The sequence below is a fragment of the Kogia breviceps genome, chromosome 11 (assembly GCF_026419965.1).
Source record: "Kogia breviceps isolate mKogBre1 chromosome 11, mKogBre1 haplotype 1, whole genome shotgun sequence".
Taxonomy (NCBI): Eukaryota; Metazoa; Chordata; class Mammalia; order Artiodactyla; family Physeteridae; genus Kogia; species Kogia breviceps.
In genome coordinates, this window is record NC_081320.1 from 92,858,340 (window position 1) to 92,879,707 (window position 21,368).

The window sequence follows — 21,368 nt, forward strand, 5'->3', positions numbered from 1 at the left end:
AGCACAGGCTCCAGACGCGCAGGCTCAGTAGTTGTGGCTCACGGGCCCAGTTGCTCCGCGGCATGTGGGATCCTCCCAGACCAGGGCTCGAACCCGTGTCTCTTGCATTGGCAGGCAGATTCTCAACCACTGCACCACCAGGGAAGCCCAATAATTCTTTTTTAATTAAAAAGGTCCACTGAGTACATAAAATAAGTCATAAATAAAATGGGAGGCTACGCTTGTTCTCAGATGAGAAATGTCAATGTCAGAGTCTTATCCTTTCCCTGTGACTCTTAATTGGGTGGTATATTTATCATTTCCCTTACTGCTTTGTATGGAGACTATTTAAATATTTATGTAATTATATGTTTATAAGACTATAAATACAAAGCCAAGGTTGAAATAGGAAAATATTTACCTGATTATTTAAAGAGGAACTCCCACTCTATAGAAGAAATCATAAAGAATCGAATGGGTTTGACTAGATAAAAAAGTTTAAGCATCTTCCATATAACCAAAACATTATAAAAAATTCAAGACAAATGAGAAATTAGAAAAATATTTATAGTAATATGGTAAAGGATTCATACACTTGATATATAAAAATGTTCACACTAATCAATAAGAAAACCCTAAAACTCTAGTGAACGCAGTGAGAAATTCACTGAAGAATAAATACAGGCCAATTAATAAATAAAGCAAGCTAGCGTACTAAAGTTCATTAAAACAACAAGGTGAGTATTTGTTTAACCTGTTAAATAAACAAAGATTAAAGATAAAAATATTAGCCAGAGCTGTGAGGCAGGTACTCTCATACACTACTAGTGGGAGTTTTATAGGGTAAAACTTTTGGAAAGTAATGAGAAAATATCTCCAGAGCCTCAAGACAAATAACTCTGAAACAGTAATCCCTTCTAGAGATCCATCCTGAGAAAGTAGGCAGAAAACTTCAAATATTCATGTGTGTGGACATCCATCCTCGTTCGTATGTTTATTAACTCTACAAACTCTCCAAGGACAAAGATTCAGTCACTTCACTTTTTCCTGGATAAAGTGTTCATTACATCTTGTGGCTCTCAGTCCCGCCTCCAGCTGGGAAAGACTGTGTGGAGAGGGAGTAGTGTTCTTACCTTCAGAAGCAAAAGGGTGATAGATGCTTATTTCTTGTTTGGGAGGAAACGAGTCCCCTTAAACTCATGAAACATGGATTTCTCCTTAAACTCAGGAGAAATCCATGTCCTCCCTCTGGTGTAACTTGAAGGCATGTGGTATCCTGTTTCTGCTTGGTGGTTTTCTGAGAAGCTCACCCAGAATCTGCTATGGTTTGAAGCAGGGTTTCTCTACCTCAGCACTACTGATGTTTGGGGCTGGATAATTCTTAGTTGTGGGGACTGTCTTGTGAATTGCGGGGTGCACAGCAGCGTCCCTGGACTCTACCCACTAGACACCGATGGATGACAAAGAGTCATGACAAACAAAAATGACTCTGGATAGTTCTGAATGTTCCCTGGCAGTTGGGAACCCCTGGTTTAAAGAGTTCTTCCTGGGGGAGTAGGTCTCTTCTTGCTCTGGGCTGGGGACAGAAACCCTTCTTCTGGGTAGAGGAGTGTTGATCTGACATCCTAAGAAGAGCATGGGGGGTGGAATTCCATTGGATGGACCAGCCTGGGAAAATGCCACCTGCCGTGCCTACGTTGTTACTAACCTGCTGTGTTCCCCCCTCTCTTCCTCCCACCCCCAGCTGTGTGTTCTTGAATCACAGCTTCCAGAATGAAGAATTTGAGCTAGAATCCCTCTATCTTCTCCCAAAAAAGCTTCACTTTGATCTGTTTTACATTCTGGTCTTTCAAATAAGTGTTGTAACAACATAATCGGGTGCAGGTATGACGAACCGGTGCCCTGAGAAATGATGCCTGTTCTGGGATGGCTGTGTGGGCCCTTAGGATAAGGGCTCACCCCAGTGTGAAGGAGGCTGGAGTTTTCCGTAGCAGGGACTTGGTGGTCCTAGTGGAGAGCCGTTAGCCCTAGGGCAGGAAACTTGATTGACCTTTGGCCTGACCCACACTGAAGGGCCTAGACTGCGAGGCCCAGGGGAGCCATAGAATGTGTCTGCTTGTGTCAGTGAGCTGGCATGGAGCCAACAGTGCCCAGTTGACTTTGATTTTCACTTTGATTTTCAGGGGCAGCAACTGTGGAGTCCTCTAGCCTAAACGCAGATGTATTTGAGTTTAATTCTCACTGCAAGACAGGCCAGGATGGACCCTAGGTCACAGAAAGAGCTGATCAAGGCCCATTTGGGGCCTCAGGGACATCATCCATCCAAGCGAAGAGCTGTGTCTGTTGGGAGCTAGAGTGGAGGGACCAGAGAGACTTAGTTTAGAGCCGTCCTTCTGGTGCCTCGATTTTACCAGGATGAGAAATTTACAGACATAACTAAGAAACAGCATCACAGGTAGGCCCATGGGGGAGAGCAAGTCAGGAGACAGTTGGGTTCCACTTTTAAAAATGAATTCGTGTTTTAAATAAAGGATATTTCCAGGGGACACTGCAGTTCTGAAATCCTCATGGTGGAGTCTTCACAAAAGGTAGGACACCTGGATCAGGAGTCTGTTCCTCATGGACTTTATACAAGGGGTCCCAGTTACCTGCAATTCATCTATGCATGACTGCCTTCCCTAGTGTAATGATAGTGCTAATCTACTGCTCATTTTACAAGCACTCACAAACAAGGCCAAACACTGGTCTGTCTTTGCTCTTTCATGCATGTTTTATGTAGAAGTTGTCACAGAGGAAAAACATCCTTGAAAAGTTATTTTGTTTTCCTCCCTCACTATGACGGAAGATTTTTACAGAGATCAGGTGGGCAATAGCTCCTGACTTTTAATCCTTTGAAATTTGAAAAGTAGTTTTCGTAGTGTCATTTGCCGTCTTTGCTCTTTTCCAGATCTGTTTTTTTTTTTTTTTTTTTTTTTTTTTCTCTTTTTGAGCCTACCTGAAACCATGATAAGATCTGCAGTTCCCACAGTGAGTATGACTTCAGAGCTCATTGGTCTGAAAGATGGAGGTCTTTCAGTAAAAGCACTCATTAGCATGAGTTCTGAAGGTAATCATTTCAAGATGGAGGGTTGAGAGCCACTCTGGGTTTTTGTCATGAGGGAGGGAATCTCTTCTCTGGGCAACTTGACAATTTCCAAAGCAGCTTCACTGCTGGGCATGGTAATCAGGAGCTATTTTAGGGAGCCCTGAGCTTCCTGCTGCAAGAGTTTTGACAAATTGGACCAAAAGAGCCTAAATGCACGTGTCCTCATATTCTTTTGTCAATTGTAGATAAGGGGATGTGTCCAGAATTTACAAGATCCAGGAACAGGCACTCCTTCTCAGGTGTGGACTCTGGATGGGGCTGCTGGCAATTCAGCTTGTTGTTTAGAAAAGCAAGTCCAAACCATTTTTTTTTTTTTTAGATTCCATATATATGTGTTAGCAGACGGTATTTGTTTTTCTCTTTCTGACTTACTTCACTCTGTATGACAGACTCTAGGTCCATCCACTTCACTACATTATCAACTGTAAAATAGCTAGCTAGTGGGAAGCAGCTACATAGCACAGGGAGATCAGCTCGGTGCTTTGTGACCACCTAGAGGGGTGGGATAGGGAGGGTGGGAGGGAGGGGATATGGGGATATATGCATACTTATAGCTGATTCACTTTGTTATAGAGCAGCAACTAACACAACGTTATAAAGCAATTATACTCCAATAAAGATGTTAAAAAAAACTAATCATAACAAAAAAAAGCTTCAACTGAAAATAAAGTAAATTTAAAAATTAAAAAAAAAACAACTTCACAGCAAAAGAAAGAAAGAAAGAAAGGGAAAGAAAGAAAGAAAGGGCAAGAAAGAAAGAAAGAAAAGCAAGTCAGAGTAGGAATTACTCCCGTTCCTCCTACTCCCACCAGCTACTTCCATTACCTGAATACAGTTTATCAGAACTGCCATGTAATAGACAGTGGCATTCAAGAGATGAACATATTATCTCTTGCCCAGGAAAAGAGACTGGATTCAAGCCCACATGGTGAGCTTGGACTGTTAAAAAAATATTATTCTCACTCCAGTTAAAGATGGTAAGAAAGGCTTCATTCAAGGAACCACTGCAATGGGGTGTTCTGAAGTAGGGGAGAGAGACTGGGCTCAACTCTAGATCAAAGTAGGGATTTATAACCAAGGAGTGGGTTGGGTGGTCAGTGGATGGAAAATTACCAAGAGGGTAGGGGGATTCTTGCTAAACTGACCTAGGATTCTTGCTGAGGGCAGGCCAGGATGATGATCAGAGGTCACTTAGGAGGATACAGGGGGATTAGGAATTTGATCAAATATGGAGAGTGATCATATATTACAGGGAGAAGACTCTCACTAAACTGACGTAGCAGGTTTCTTGCTCTTGAGGACAAGGCCCAAGGATGTGGCCCAGTGGAGGAAGGGCTTAGAGGAGCCTGCCTAAAGTTGGGTTAAGGAGAGTCTTTGTCAGGACTCACCACTTCCACCACTCATCCAGATGTGGGAGAAGACCCTCACTAGAGATTTAGGCCTAGAACCTTCCAAGGAAGCATATGCTGAGCACATACGTTCCTCCATTTCTCCAGACGTGTCTTTTCTCCTGTTTTGAATGCTCCTTAATTGTGGCTGCCCTGTAATTCAGCATCTGTGAATGTGCCAGTCATGATAGGTATTTTACCCACATTAACGCATTAATGTTTACAGCAGTCTAGGCTAAGACTAGGCAGAAGTAGATGTTTCAAATGTGAAAAATATTATAAGAAAACTAAGGTCCAGAGAGTTTAAGTGACACACAGCTGGTAAATGTCAGATCTACTCTTCCAATCCAGGGCTCTCTTCCTTCCAAAGTCCATAACTTTAGGTCATTCTGCCTCATTCTAAATCTGTGTTCACAATTAACGTACACACATCCTTGATTCTAGGATTAATTCTCGTGATTATCAATGTGTTCAAATTCAGGAACTTGGAGGCTGAAGTCATCCCCTGTCTCTTCTCTATCTCCCTGCTTCCCCTTCTACTGCTTAGAGGAGAAAGGGCAAATAAAAGATAGTTTCATGTTCTATATACCTTACGTATTAGTCTGCTCGAGCTGCCATAACAAAATACTACAGACGGGGAGGCTTAAACAACAGAAATGTATCTTCTCACAGTTCTGGAGGCTAGAAGTTCAAGATCAAGGTGTCGGCAGGTTGATTTCTTCCAAGGCCTCTTTCCTTGGCTTGTAGATGGCTGTCTCCTCGTTGTATTTTCACATGGCTTTTCCTCTGTGTGCTCACTCCTTGTGTCTCTCCCTCTTCTTATAAGGACAACAGTCCTATTGGATTAGAGCCACACCCATATGACCTCATTTAACCTTAATTACCTCTTTAAAGGCCAGACTGTATCTCCAAATATATATTCTGTGATGCACAGGGGGTTAGCACTTCAACATTTGAATTTTGCAGGGACACAGTTCAGTCCATAACACCTTAATTATTTAAAAAATCGGTTGTGAAAGATGCAAAGATGAAAAAGACCTTCTCTTCATCCTCCAGGAGCTTACAGTCTAGATGCTGATACCTAAAGAAATATAGGGACTGCTGAGTGATTTTGTAGCACAAAGGAGGGTCAGGCTACTGTGGGCTATAGCAGTTAAGGAAGGCTTCTGAGAGGAGGCAACATGCAGGGGACCTTGAAAGATGCATACACATTTCTAGAAACCCAAAGAAGAGTCTAAAAATTAGATAGATGTGAGAAGTCAGCCCTCAATCTAATGTAATTCTGGAAGCAATTCCTGGGCATCTACTCTTCTGCAAGCATTGAACTGAAGGTTGGGAATATAAAAACTAGGATTTGCCCTTGAGTTGCCCACACTCCAGAAGAAGGGTGATTTTAGTGCAATTCTAGGATTGATAATATGCTAGACAGGGAAGTGTGAAGCCCAGCCCAGTCATTTGAAGTTGGCTTGTGGGGACAGCTGTGGAGATGTGTCACTTACGGACCCAGTGTTGGGTACAGGTGGCATTGTTTGTGCTTATCACCTCAGCTCCATTCTGGTTTTCCTGAAGTGTCCCTCCTTGCCTGAGCCTAGTACCCCTTCCCTGTCCACATTGTTTTGATTGAATACTTCTGTCTTCTGTTTAGTTTACAGATTGTTCAGATTTTGAGTTCCATGTGGCAGGACTTTGTCTTTTTATGTTTTGCTGTGTGCAGAGTTCACTCTGCATGTGTGATGCCCCTTCGAAGACACGAATGTTACTCAGAGTTTGGGTTCCAGCCACAACAGGTTTTGACCTGACAGCATCTAAATCCTGAAAATGTCTGAAACCAGAATGTAAACCCATTGTCCTCACATCTCTAATTTCCATGAATTGCTCTAATATGCTGGTTCCTCCTTTTGACTGCATGCCCTTTAGAAGAAAATCACTGACACATTAATTACAGCTTTCATCGGGAGGTTCGAGCATTTCTAAACATTTATTTGAATTTCAGGCCAAACCGGGGGAATAATTGCCTATAAAAGGATCGTGCTGTGTTAGATACTGAGATGGGGTTTTCAGATCTCCTTCCTCCAGCATAAAGAGCCCAGGTGGAAGCCCAGCCATCTCTCATCACTCTGTGCAGCTTGACCAAGTCCATTTTCTGTGTGGTGATAACACAGGATAATAGATGATACATCGTGAGGTAACCTTCAAGCTCAATGGCTAAGACATCCTTTCTGGTCCAAAGTTGTGGCAGGTGAGATTGCAAAGCCTGGGTCGTGGAGAAATGCCAAAGGAGAGCAGCAACTGGGGCAGCAGTAACTCAGCTTTATTCTCCTGCAGTGAATCCCAGAAGGACCTATTCCGTCGATACAGGGTGACAGCAGTGTTAACTAGAACCGGGGATGGCCCAGCTTAATTCCAGCCGATGCAGCCTGGCTGGGGCTGCCCTCCTTTGAAAGGCCTAGCGAGTGCTTTCGGGGTCTCGGCTGTCCATCTTTGAGGGAGGGGCTGATGGTCACTGTCTCACTTCATGTTGGGCCCCTGGCTTTCTTTCTCCCTGCCAGGCCCTCCTGGCTTGTGTATATTTTTGCAGGTTTCATCATGTAACACTCTTCTTTAAAATTTCTTTAACGTTTATTTATTTTCCCCTGTGAAACCACAGGTGGGGAATTACAAACAGAGGGTCTTAGCGATGTACACAAAAAGGAATTTTGCAAACAAATGTTTTCCATAAACAAACATTGCGATTGTTTCTTCCCGGGCTGTCACCACCCACATAACCGGGAGGGAGTTGGAAGGCAGCCTTCCAGCCTTGCAGAGCACTCTGATGGAGCTCCTGGCTGGAACAGGGCTCTCCACGTGGAGAATTTCTCTTGGGGGCCGTATTCACCACTAAACAGGTGAATGGAGCACAGGGCTGGGAGCGAGAACTGTTGGGTTCTCACCCCATCCACTGTGTCCTCCGTGACCCTGGGATTGTCAGCCCACGTGGGCCTCGTCTCCACCGGCACCCACTACATTCTAACGCAATCGCATACATTCATATGGGTAATGGCTACCTCTCTAAACTACCATACATCAAATACTTACTATGTGCCAAACAGTCGGTTAGCCAATTTAAGTATATGATGTAATCTTCACAGCAACTTTGAAAATTAATTATGCTGATCGGAGAAGTAGCTCGCCCAGACTCATGAAGCTAGTAAGAAAAACCACAGACCCAGAATGTCATCTGGACTCCAAAGCGTTTGCTCTTTTCTCCATACTAAGCTGCCTCTCAGTGATCATCTTAGACCCAGCTGCGTTCAGACGCGTGTGCGCTTGTATGTGGGTGTGTGCACATACACGTGCCTGTAGGGCTTCCCTGGTGGCGCAGTGGTTGAGAGTCCGCCTGCCGATGCAGGGGACGCGGATTCGTGCCCCGGTCCGGGAAGATCCCACGTGCCGCGGAGCGGCTGGGCCCGTGAGCCGTGGCCGCTGCGCCTGCGCGTCCGGAGCCTGCGCTCCGCGATGGGAGAGGCCACAACAGTGAGAGGCCCACGTACCGCCAAAAAAAAAAAAAAAAAAAAAAAAAAAACAAACCAACAACCCATCCTAGTTCGTGATGAAAAATACACACTTTCCCATGGCTCAGCCTTTTTGCCACGGCCTGACTCTGAGACTGGGATCATCTTCTTTAGGTTGAACTGAAATCCCCCCTTTCATCCTAATTCAGGCCCCCAGAGCTTCACAGAATAAGTTTTCAGTGAACTTCCACTCTTCTCCAGGGCCAACATCTCTGATTTCTTCAGTCTGTTCTTACAGCAAGAATCTCAGTCCCGATTGCCTCCTCTGGATGATTTCTGGAAGCGCATATCATGACGAGCCTTCGGTTCCCTGGGTCAGGTCGAATCCGGCCAGCGCCCAGGGAGAACTCTGAGGCTGTGTCATAGCCCCTGGTGCTCTAGGTGAGACAGTCTCGGAAGAGGACACGCCCCTCCATCCCACACAGGCCGTTTTTCCTGCTAGGGCTCTCCGCTGCTCCTGGAGGCATCTGTCTTCCTCACTACAGGTGAGCTCTGTGAGGATGGGCCTCCCCTGCCCCCCCCCACACACCTGTGAGCTCCACCAACAATAGGAGGGATTACGGAACGTGGGTTATGCGCCAGGTGTGGTCCGGGTTCTAAGGAGGCGAGACACAGTGAGATGTTGTCCTAACCACAGTTTTCCTCCATCTGGGGGGAGCACATTCGAGTTTACAGATTGTTTCCACATCCATCTTCTCACAATGACCCACGTCCCCCAGCCCGATTTAGTGGTGAAATCGACGTCGACCCCAGCCTGGTGATAGATTTTGCCCAAGTCAGGGGTGAGAGAAATAGGGGGATGCTATTTGGCCCCCCGTTTTTCTAACAGGGGCCAAAGAAAAAGCGATTGAGATGTGGCTGTTTGGAGGCTGCTGGGGGCGACCCCGTTGCTCAGACACCAGCTGGTGTGGGAAGCAAGGGCTTTGGGAAGAGGAGTCCGAGAGACAAGAGCGAAGAATCCTGAGGGATCCCGGTGCTGCCTAAAACAGGCTGGCCTTCCGGGTCTGCTTCTGTGTGTTCCCTGCCTGTGGCATGTGGGTCAACATATTACCGAACGCGAGTCCATGTGCCTGACTCACAGGGAGGCCAAGCAAACTGAAACGTCAGAATTTGCATCAGAGAAAAGATTATTGCAAGGCCATGTCAGGAGAATGGGTGGCTCCAGACTTCCCCAGCGTGTTTCGGCAAAGCATTATTAAAGGTCAGGTGATTGGGGGGGGGGTGGTCCCAGGGTGTGTGATTAGCTCATGCGCAGTTCTCTGATTGGTTGATGTTGAGGTATTAACATTACCGTGAGGGGTTAACATTCTGCATCCTTAGGTGCCAGTAGGTCCGGGGGTTATGTTCTCATGATCATCAAGTAGTTAATTTCTTCCATTTGGTGGTGGATTTTAGCATCTGGAAAACTCTGGAAATATGCATGAGATTATCCGGGTTGTTCAGAGAGGAGGTGCAGCAGAGGAAATGGGGGAGGGGTCTGTCCCCGGAAGACACCGTAGGGTCAGGGGTGCAACGTAGGACAATGTGAGGATATTACCCACCTTTTACAGATGAGGAAAGGTGGAGATTCCTGGCCAGTTGTGAAAGTAGTAGTCGATAGAACCAAAATTGAATTCTGGCCTCTGACCCCCTAACCGCAGCCACTTTCTATTACCCTGGAGCCATTTCTACAGGGATTTCATCTTTCTCCCCAACCACAGTGACCTAGATTACAAGAAACTGCCTGTGCATTAAAGGCTCCATACTGTCATGCTGGGCTTCCGAATTAGGAACTTAAACCCTTTGTCCTTTATATGTTTAGCCTGTTAAAATGTCGACAGCTGCTCGCTTAATGATCTGTGGTTTGTTGGTTTGTTTGTTTTTGATTCAAAGCAGAAGCCAAATATTTTTTAAAATGTGTGTGTATTTCTTGTTAGACAATAAATTCTAGGGTTTCTCAACCTTCACGCTGTTGACGCTTTGGCCTGGATAATTCTTTGTCGTGGAGGGTGTCCTATGCATTGTGGGATGTTTAGCCATACCTCTGGCTTCTACCCACAGGAGGCCAGCATGTTCTCCCTCCCCCGCCCCTCCGCCCCCCAGCTGTGACAATTGAAATGAATTCAGACATCACCAAACATTCCCTAGGGGTCAAAATTGCATCCTGTATTGAGAATCACGATCTGTTCACACGATTGCCGATGCACAAGACACTGCAAGGTTAGTCTCTCTTAGTCTTCTGCCCAACCACTGAGCTCCTCCCCAACGGTTTTTGTTTTACACTTGGTGTTTGGGGTTTTTACAAGAAGCCACGCTGGTCAGTGCTGAGTGCACACAGGCCTTGTGTAAGGAAAGCTGAAGGGAAGGATAGACACAGAGAAGGTGAGGACACAGAGGCTGAAGCTGGCCTCAGCTGCCTGGGGCTGAGGCCAGCTGCTCTCCACTGGGTTTGCAAACTTTGGCAAATGTCCGCAAAAGGGAAAATGAGAGCAGGGTCCAATTCCCTGCAATCTACCCTGTCTTGAAAAACAAAAGGAAACAAACAACAATAAACTGGTTCACTGTTTCTCAGAAGTGAGATGTTTCTTCTTGCCCTTGGCTCACCCAGCCGTCCCCTGGGGCTTAGCCGAACGCCACTGTCTCTCCAGCTGCTCTGTAGTTAGTATCTGAGGTCTGCAAAGGGTCTTCCTGTCTAACCAAGAAAAATGCACGCACTTTCTTATTCTCTCAACAAGCTTCCCCAAGCACGAACACTTCCATTTGGCAGGTGAAGAGATGGAGTCTCTTAAGAGTCCATATTTCCTTTTTATTTGAGTGAAAAAAACCTCTCACTCAGTCTTGACTGTACAGAAAAGCTATGAGTGCAGTGCAAGACACTTCTGCTTCCCCAAACCACTTGACAGTAGTTGCTGACCTGCTGCCCCATCACATCGGATTGCTTTAGTGTGTGTTTCCTACAGACAAGGACAGCCTTCCACATAAACAAAATCATAAGATTAACATCGATGCTTTGTGCTCTTGTCAATCCTCAAGCCCATTTGAGTTTTGCCACTTGCCCCAGAGACGTCTTTTAGGGCAAATGCATTTAGTTTAGAGTCACTTGGTGTGCCTACTTGTCTTGTCTCCTTGGGTCTGGAACAATTCCTCCATTTTTCTTGACTCTAATGACCTTGACACTTTTGAAGATTTCAGGCCAGTTATTTTGATGACTGTCCATCAGTTTAGGTTTGTCTAATGTTTCCTCGTGAGTAGATTCAGGTTATACATCTTGGGCAGGAATATGACAGAGGCAATGCTGTGTCCTGAAGCCAGTTTCTTCAAGTATCTTATGTTTCCAAAGTGTTCTTTTTAAAGGAGAATGGTATTTGCAAGCCAGATTTGGGGCGCTAGGGGTGCTTATTGCTGCTACGTAGAACATTTATAGTTACAGATAAAACATAAATAGTTAACCTGCTGTAAAAAAAAATAAAATTAAAAAATTTTAAAAAATTTAAAAAAATAGTTAACCTGCTGTGTAAACAAATAAATAAAATTCAAAAATTAAAAACAATTAAAAATAGTTAACCTGCTGTATAAAAAAATAAAAGTCAAAAATTAAAAAAAAATAGTTATACCTGTGTGTAGTATATGAGTTACACATACAAACACGCAAGAGGATCTAGAAAGACTGTCACCCTAACAGCATAATTTTAGCAATTTTTTAAACTTTAATAATGTCAGAAGCAGAAATACCGAAAAGTTACAACAATCATTATTTGAAAGTTTATTTAAATCTCCTTTACGCCTATTTCGTTTAGAAAGTTTTGAATAATAAGTTTTTCATTTTTTTGGCCAATGTTTTCCATCTTCAGAAGGACTGAGCAAATGAAAACTCGGCAGTGCAAAATTCACAAAGTAAACACCTGTAAAAGACATGTAAATAATTCATTTTTCAAATGATGTGTTTTGGAAGTTTGCAGTGTTTATACTCGGAAGTCATTAAAGCTGAAAACGACAACCCACATTTTGGGACCTGCGGGATGTTGGAAACCATACATTCGCACCATCGGTATACTTCCAAGCGAACAGAAAACATTCTTTCTCGATTCCTCCCTTCCCATGTTTGTAACTCCCTTCTCTAAAAGCGAGAAATCTCCCATAATGGTAATATGTGTTTTGATTCTGTCAAGCCCTGTAGGTAACCAACCTCCCACGCTTGCCGTCTCTCAGCCGCAGGGGCTCCCTGCCCGCCCGGCCTCCAGCTCCCCCATGCTGGGCTGCGCTGCTGCCCCAGGCTCAGACTCAGACTCGCTGCCCTTGGCCCTCCTCACCACCCCGAAGGGACGCTTTCCTCGCCCTTCTCTGGCCCCCAGGTCCCTCAAGGGGGCGCTGCCTGTCCTCCACCCCTCACCCCGCACCTTGCTCAGCCCCACCCAGTGGCTTTAGGACCCAACTGTTCAGGAAGAGAGAGGAAGATGAACAGGAGGAAGAGGAAGGGCTCTTGAGGTGACATTTCCCCCGCTGCGCTGCACCACTCTCTCCGAGAAGCCACCGCTTCTTACTGGTGTAAGAGCACCGCTGGTGTTCTTCCTTGGGTCTCACTCTTCTCCATCCTTCAGCAGTGGATAACCCTCCTGATCATGTCTTCTTTCTTTTTTGCTTTTTTTTAGTATATTTATTTATTTATTTTTGGCTGCGTGGGGTCTTCGTTGCTGCGCACGGGCTTTTTCTAGTTGCAGCGAGCGGGGGCTACTTTTTGTTGCGGAGCACGGGCTCTAGGCGCGCGGGTTTCAGCAGTTGTGGCTCGCGGGCCCTAGAGCGCAGGCCCAGTAGTTGTGACACGCGGGCTTAGTTGCTCTGCGGCATGTGGGATCTTCCCGGACCAGGGCTTGAACCCACGTCCCCTGCATTGGCAGGTGGACTCTTAACCATTCATTCCCAAGACAGGGAAGCCCATGTCTTCTTTCTTGAAACTCTCTCCTCCTTTGGCTTCAAAATCTCCACTCTCTTTCGGTATTTCTTCCATCGTATCTCCACTGGATTCTTAAACTTTTGACTGTTCTTTTCCTCCACTCACCCCTGAACTGCTGGTGCTTGCTCATGAGTCATCCTTGCTTTCCATTTCTTCTCATTAGACACCATTTCAAGTGATCTCATCACCAGGTCACACAGATATCAGTGGATGAATATCATTTCCCCAGTGCCAGATGTAATGAGTGACATGTCCCCACATCGGAAGCTGTGTCTTAGTTAAACGTTAACTCCCTTTGCTACAGAGCTTTCAGAAACCTCTTAACATCCTAATGAACATCTGAATCTTCGAGAGGGATCATCTAAGCTGCAAACGTATTTGGCCTCCAAAGTTTTTCTTTTGTTTTTGCTTTTGGGGTTTCTGTTAACACTTTGTAAAAACATGGATGTTCAGTGGAGCACAGTGTAGAAAGTGCTGCTTTAAAGTGTTGTTTAAAGGGTGCTCCGGAGGACATTACCAGGAATGTACATTGCATGGCAGACTCAGCTGGACCAGTCTGAATCTACTCTCATGACCTAATCACCGACCAAAGGCCCCACCTCCTAATACCATCACACTGGAGAGTAGGTTTCAGTATATGAATTTGGGGAGGTGCACGTTCCGTTCTCTAGCGGTTAGTATTTTACTTATTTCACCTTTGCTTTCTCAAATTTCAACAGGTCATTCGTTCATTAGAGAGAAACGTGGCATACCCCTAAAGTAATTTTAAAATCAGTGTACATATCTAAACATTTTAATCATACTTATAAAGAGATGCAAATGACATAATTTCTGGCTTCCTGTAAAATATTGACATTTTATAATAAAAACATTCCATCCCTGCTTTTAATGTATTTAATGGAATGTAAAAACCATAGTGACTTTATACTTACCATCATTCATTAAAAAAAAAACAATGAACAAACTATTTTTTAACAGTTGCAAATTTACATTGTTCCTTCTTCTTGACATTGTATTTCCAGTTTTGTTCCCCTTCAAAATTTTAAATTAACATAATATAGTTTTACACTTAAAAGTCTCTTATTAATCATCTCATATGTCCCTGCAACAAAAATATGTACATAATTTGCAATATAATTTGTACATTCCCTTAAACTCTGAAGCATTAACGTTTTTTTCTATATTGGGTTACTGTTATGATTTTAGTATTCAATTTATCAGTATATATACATATGTATATGTATATATACATAGCAAATTTGTCTACTGATTAACTAAATGTGAGAAGTAAATTTTACTGGGAGTTGTGTCTGTGAGATGGACCGGAATGGTTCATAGTGCCATGATTCTAGGGGGCAAATTGAGTGGTGCAATATCTCTTTGTTTTGTGCTCCAGAGGCAGCTTAGCATGGGGAGATTTCAGCTGGGCAAGAGGCACCTCCTTGTTTTGTATGATGGGAGAAGGACGGATGTGAAGGGGGGGTGGGAGATGAGAGCCACCACGATGCCAGCCTCTACTGCGGCGAGTCTAGGACCTCCCGAGGCATCACACTTCAGCCTGAAAGCACACGGGTATGACTAGGTACATAAATGTTCCCTGGAAAAAGAGGTGCCATATTTATTGCTTGCTTTTGCATCTCATTACCTAGTAGGCTTCTTTTTCCTCACCACTTTGTCTGATGGGATCGCTTAGTGGCTGGGGGTATTTTAAGTACCAGTCTCTGTACCGAGCATTAGAGGGACAAAGCTGAGTCAAACCTGGCCCCTGCTGACCAGATACTCACAAGCAAGAAGGGAGATGTGAGAAGTCCACTGTCACTGTAGTACAGTGATGGGAGCTTATAGGAGGACAGGAGTGCATTTATGGCTGGGGGACAAGAAAGAAAGTTTTCATGGGAAAGACCTTTTAATTGGCCCTTGCAAACGTGGGTAGGGTTTGAACATTCTGAGAGGGTAGGAAAAGAACACTTCTAGAAAAGTCAAGGAGGACAAAATAAATCTGGGTCACTCCTTAATTGGTGTCTGCCATCCATCAATCACTGACTTGATCAAAGTCCCACAGTAACGATCAGGATGGTATCAAGTGATATGTGATAAAATGCCTGAGACAAATATAGGTGCTTTAATTGCAATACACATTAAAGCAATTAACCTAATCATGGTGATGGTGAGAGACTGCATCTCGCTCTAAGGTGTAGTCATCTACAGTGTAAAATAATAACAGCTGTTTCTGGCTTCCTATTTTGTGCTTTTGACATGACCAACAGCTCGGGAAGCAGGTTTTATTATTATTTCATTAAAAAGGAAACCAAGGCCTTTGGAGGGTGAGGTCTTTTGCCTCAGGACCACAGCTGGGAAATGACCAAGCTCGAATTCACAGCCAGGTGTGTCTGACTCCGAGTCCCGTGCTCTGGCCAGCAATTTGTTACTGGCCTCCTTCTCTTTTACCTCCATGAAATCCCAGTGCGGCTATAAATTCTGTGCACAACTCACCTGGCAGGTTCCCTTCACGCAATTCTCTTTGAGTCGCTGACTGATGCGTGTCTGGTTCTGCAGGTGTTATCTCAGCGGTTGTGACTGGCCGAGGGTGGCTGCTTGGACAACAGACAGCCGGAGAAGAAGCCAGTATCTCAGGGACACACCTCGGAGGATGTGTTCATTGTGCAGTCACCAAGTGATTGTTGAGTGCATCCTTGGTAATTCTATCATTCTCTTATTCATTCAACAAGCATTTATTGAGACCCATTATTTGCAAGACTCTCGGCTAGGTACTGGAAATATAGAAAGAAAATGCTCAATACAGGTGCTTAGCAGGGAGGGGGGAATTCAGACCAGGAGACTCTGAACACGAAAGTGTGGAGGAAAACCAGAGCTGGGCAGGTCCAGAGTGCCCTGCCCGCACTTTCCTAGATTTCTATCACCCGCTACCTCCTTCCTTCATCCTTATTCTCATTTTCTTGTCATGAGCCTGTGCTCAGTATTATGATCTCTGTTTATGGACATGAGAACTGAGGCTCAGCTTAGAGAACTTGCCCAGGTACAGATAGATGGTCAAGGTGGAAACCCAAATGAACCCAGATTCCAGACGTCGGTCTGGGCTGGGGTCTGTCCAGCAGCTACATTTGCACAAACCCTTCTCATCCCGATTTTTTTTGTTTGTTTCTGAGCTGAGCTATCTTTACCCCATTTTCTGTGCGTATCCATATTTGTATGCTTTGCTGCAGAATTGCCACTGTTTGATGGTGGGGTGCTTGGGTGTTGCCTGAGACCCAGCTGGGTGTTACATGATAGATATTAGGTGCCCTCCATCCCTTTCTAAAATAAGAAAACTTGTAATTTTGCAGGCCCAAAGGTTGTGGATCAAAGATTGTGGACCTCTTGTAGATAATCTAGTTTAAAAAAAAAAGTGTTTTTTTTGTTTTTGTTTTTGTTTTTAAAGAAGTATATATAAAATGTAGTGGGAATTAGAAAAGGGAGGCTGCTTTCTGTTTTGAGGTTGTGTTGGGGATGGTGTCTAGGGCTGCATTACTGAAGTGCAGTGGCTTGAATGAGATGGGAAGCAACTCACAGAGACTCCACGTGTGGAAGAAAGTTGGAGTTTTGGAGAATTCAGATGATGCAACAGAGGTGCAGAGGAGAGGGAACTGGCCCGCCCGAGGCCACACGTCGATTAGAATTGCAGTTGGGACTAAAATCTAGGTCTAGGGGCTCCAGGCCAGGACGCCTAAGGCCTCCAGCTCTCTGGTCCAGGGCTGGGCCGGGCGGGCTGCCAGGAGCAGACAGCCCACATCCCCAGCGCCTCGGGCTTGACACGTGCGCGTGGCAGCTCTCCTCTTTTGTCAGCTCCCTAGGCGTCGGACTGGTGGCCCTGGGCCTGTCACCGGTTTGTTTACAAGCGCCCGGCTGCTCAGCGCGTGGCCTGCCTTGTGGTCCACGGGGAGGAGGTGGGCGCTGGTCTCCACCTCCTGACAGCAGCTCTGGAGGGGCCCGGGGCTCTCTTCAGGCTCTCCACCAGCCGCTGGCCCCCTCGGTTGGGAATTCAGCACCATTTCAGAGAGGAAATTGCCTCGGGGGTTCATGTTTTAGATTCACAGGTCCAGGCCCTGCCGACATGCTGGGAGGAGGGTCGTTTCCAGGCCCCTTGGAAGCCCCTATAGCCCGCAAACCCGCTCCTCCTCTGGGCTGAGCTCAGAGGGGCCACGCCCACGAGGTTTGATTGGTTGAGCGTTGCCTGAGCAGCAGGGATGCTCCCGCCGCAGGAGACGGGAGGGAGCCGCAAAGCAAGGCCCAGAGCGGACGACGAGAAAGGAGGGGAGATGAGGCAGCCTGAGCAGGCGGGGGCCTGGAGGAGGTCTGGCAGGAGGGAGCGGTGTGGCCCTTCAGGGGCCTGTAACGTGGCACCGGGGAGGCTGAGCACAGGTGACACCTGAGCTCTCGGCAGGCGGGTGACTGGCGTCTGGGAGCCGCGGGGCAGGTGCAAGGGCTGCAGCTGCAGGCGGGCAGTCCTGGACAGAACTGGCGCACGAGGCAGCCGCGCAGGTTTGGAGACAGGCTCAGCCGTTCTGAACAGTTTACAGTTCCTTAAACAGCACATCCGCTCTTCACTTCCAGCTTCTTTCCAGCCTGCACAGCCCTTCACCTGAGCAGCTCCTACCTTTCCTCAGCGATTCAGCTAAGACGTCACCTCCTTGAAGACGGCTCCTCGGCCTGCTCCTGGCTGCTCCCAACTGGGGCCCCCAGAGCCCCCTTCTCTCTGCAACACACTCCTCACAGGGCCTTCGCTGAGGGAGGGGCATTGTCTTGCGCGATTCAGTCCTAACGTGCGGACAGCACCTCATCAGTGTACGACTCAGGATGCGTGTGTTGATCAAAAAGGACAGGGACCGGGGCAGAACCAGCTGTGGTCTCCGGAACGAGGAAGGAGCCACGTTGTTGAGGCCAGTCCCAGGTCGGGGGGACCAGAGCCCGGTGACTCGGTGATGGTCTCTGGTTCTTGAGCTGGGTTGCCTTCAGTCTGACCTGGGATGGCACAGGAGTCGGCGCTTGCTGTGGGACGGAGGCCGCGGTGGTCCTCAGGGGGAGAGAGGAGGGAGCCAGAGTCGGCTCCCGGCAGAGCCTCAAGCCGCCTGCTTTCTCGTGTTAGAAACTCCGCGGCTGCTGTTTGGCGCTTTTGGCTTTGAGAGAACATGGGGGCTGAGCTGATGGAAGGTGGGTGTGCTGTGAGGTCGATGGAGAGAAAAGGTGGGGCTGCTTGTCACGTGGGCCCGGGCATGTGCCTTGCACCTGGAGGGATTGGAGGGCAGGGAGAGAGCCTCAGGCTTGGATGGACGTGGGACGGAAGTGTGTGGAAGTCGTGCTTTGCTCCCTCCCCTCCTCAGCCCTCCCCTCCCCGCTGCAGGGGGCACTTCACTCTAGGCACCATTTACTACCCCTAGTTCTTGGTACTTTCAAGCTCCAAAAGGGCAGGGACAATGTCGGTCTTTCTGCCTGCAGTGTCCTTACTGCTGGGCAGAGTCCTTGGCACGGAGAAGATTCCAGTAGCCATTTGCTGGACACAAGATTAAAGAATGCTAGGCAGCTACTGACCGTCTCCTATGAGCCAGGAACTGTGCTAAGCATCTTGTGTCAGTTTTCTAATGTAGACTGTGCCAAAGGCTCTGAGGTCAGTATCCCTGGGTTACAGCTAGGAATCTAGGCCAGAAAGGTTAGGTAACTTGACCGATGTCACACAGCCAGGAAGTCACAGAGCTGGGACGGCAGCCAGATCTGCTCCACTTGTTCCCGCTGCCTGGTCCGCTGCACCTGCCTTCGCTAAGGCGGGACTGAGGCTTAGGACCTGAGCCATCCTTGTCTCTTTTCTCTTTGTTCACTGTTTTCAGGCGATAAAACAATCCTTTCTATTCTGCCTTCATCATGTCCCTCAACTCTTTCTCTCTCAATCATACTGCAGCATCCCGGGGAGACTGAGTGCTTTGCCTTTGGACTCCGTGGCCCTCATGTGAGCCCCTGCCTCGGTCCATCCTGCTGGAGAAATTCACCTCCTTAGAGCATCTCCCCTTCTCACAAACCAGGAGTTCAAGCTCCCCCAACTTCCAGCCAGCAGTCAGAACTTTCGCCAACAGACGCCCGACTTTCTCCTCCTGCTCCACCCATACCCCATGACCAGTCCCATGGGGCTTTCTGGAGCCTCTTTATGGATTTCCTTCCTTCCGTTCCATCACCTCTCAGAACCAGGCCCTTCAAGGCCCAGGAACCTCCTTGGTGACCTTTACTAACACTCCTAGTGTAGAGTTTGTCATTAGTTAAATCCATCTCTGCTCAGCACTTTCCAAATTATCATTAGTGTAGAGTTGCCTAGAATAACTCTTTTCCCCTGCCATGGACTGACTCTGGCTCTCTTCTTCTGACTACTAATTAAAAATGAACTCAAAATAAAATGACTGTCAGTATTAAAGTGGCAAAAAATAAAATAAATAAAGTGAAAATGTAATGTCTTCTCCATTTCCACACAATAGCAGCAGCTTCTTGTTATTCCAGAAGGGACGCTTTCTGTCTGCCTTCAATTTATTCTCTCTTTTTTTTTTTTTTTTTTTTTTTTTTTTTTGTGGTACGCGGGCCTCTCACTGTTGTGGCCTCTCCCGTTGCGGAGCACAGGCTCCGGACGCGCAGGCACAGCGGCCATGGCTCACGGGCCCAGCCGCTCCGCGCCATGTGGGATCCTCCCGGACCGGGGCACGAACCCGCGTCCCCTGCATCGGCAGGCGGATTCTCAACCACTGCGCCACCAGGGAAGCCCTATTCTCATTTTTAATTGCCTGTGGAGTCTACAAAAACAGGAAGGTTGGAAGTTTGTGTTTGTTAGGTCTAAGTGATAACCCTCTTCCCAAATTCTATAATTATGTGCGTACTGTGGTTAACAGAGATTTCTCTGAGTTAGATTTATGATGATCGTTTTTTTTTTTTTAAGTTTTAAGATTTACATGAATTGGAATAAGACATTCCCATTAAGCTAACTGTTAAGCTTATGCAAATTAAGCCTTAAGAACTAAAATAAAAATTAGCCATAAAAAGATATGAATCCAGCTTCCACGCCAGGACACAGAGGGCTGGAAGGAGTACTACTAACCACCAATGAAATGAGAAAGAGTGGGCCTCTGTCAAGTTCATGGCCTCTGTCAAGTTCATGACTGTTTTTGAGACTATCAGAGAGCTGAGGGAATAGAGGTAACAACTCATAGGAAATCTAAGGAGAGACCGTGCCCTCAGGGAGAGAAGATGTGAACACGTGCTCACCTGGGAGAGACACACGTGTGAGTAAGAGGACATCTGCTCGAAGAGCTGACAGATTGGTGAAGGCTGGGTGTGGGCTGGTGGGACAGAGGGAAACCTCTGCAGCTGCTGAAACTGGGGGCCTGTCTCCTCTTACAGACGTTTCCCACAAGGCCTAGGAGCCCCATCTAGTTCATAGAAGATCTGAGTGAGGGAAACAGCAGCCATGTGAGAGAGATGAGAAACTCTGCCCCAGCCTCTCTCCATCTGCACTACAGAAAAAGACCCCTAATCTGAGGCCCTGGGGAATGGCCACTATGCTGTCCATGGTCACTGGGGAAAACTCAGGAGAGCGGCTGAAGAAGGGGAGTGGAGAGGACCACTCCTCCTTGGGGAAGGGAAGGATCAGGTGCTGAGCCCACAACTGCAGAAGAGAGGAAGCAGGAACACCTAGAAGGCCACACTCCAGGAACCCAGGGATGAGGTACAGGCCTGAGGTTAGTTCCTAATCAGAATTACAGAGATGGCCCCTTCCCACCCCTATCCCCACCACCACCCTAAGGAGATTTCAGTGACAAATAGAGCAGAATGTTGTTGGAAAAGGGATAGGAGAGGACAAGAATATGGAAGGAGACCCTTTCTGAGTCACAGCACAAAAGGAAGAGCAAACTCAGAATCAAACAGACATTGCCCTGGTAAACCCTAGACACAAGCTGTCTCTACAGGAATTCTGAAGACTGTGATATGCTGAAGGTAACTATAGCAACAATAAATCTCAAGTCCAGCCCAGCCCCTGATACTAGAGACCTAGCCAAAGGAAAGGCATACCCGCTTCTAGACATAGGAACTATTTACCTCAGTCTCTCCTGTCCTACACATTCATGTCTTGCTTTCAACAAAAACTCACAAGGTGTTTGAAAAGGCAAGAAAAAGCAACACCTCCACCCCTCACCCCCCAAAAAAATCCCAAACAGCAATCATCAGAACCCAACACAGGTATGACACAGATGTAGGGACTATGTGACAGGGAATTTAAATAGCTATGATTAATATGCTAGAGGCCCAGATGGTTTCATGGTGAATAACACCAAACATTGAAGGAAGAA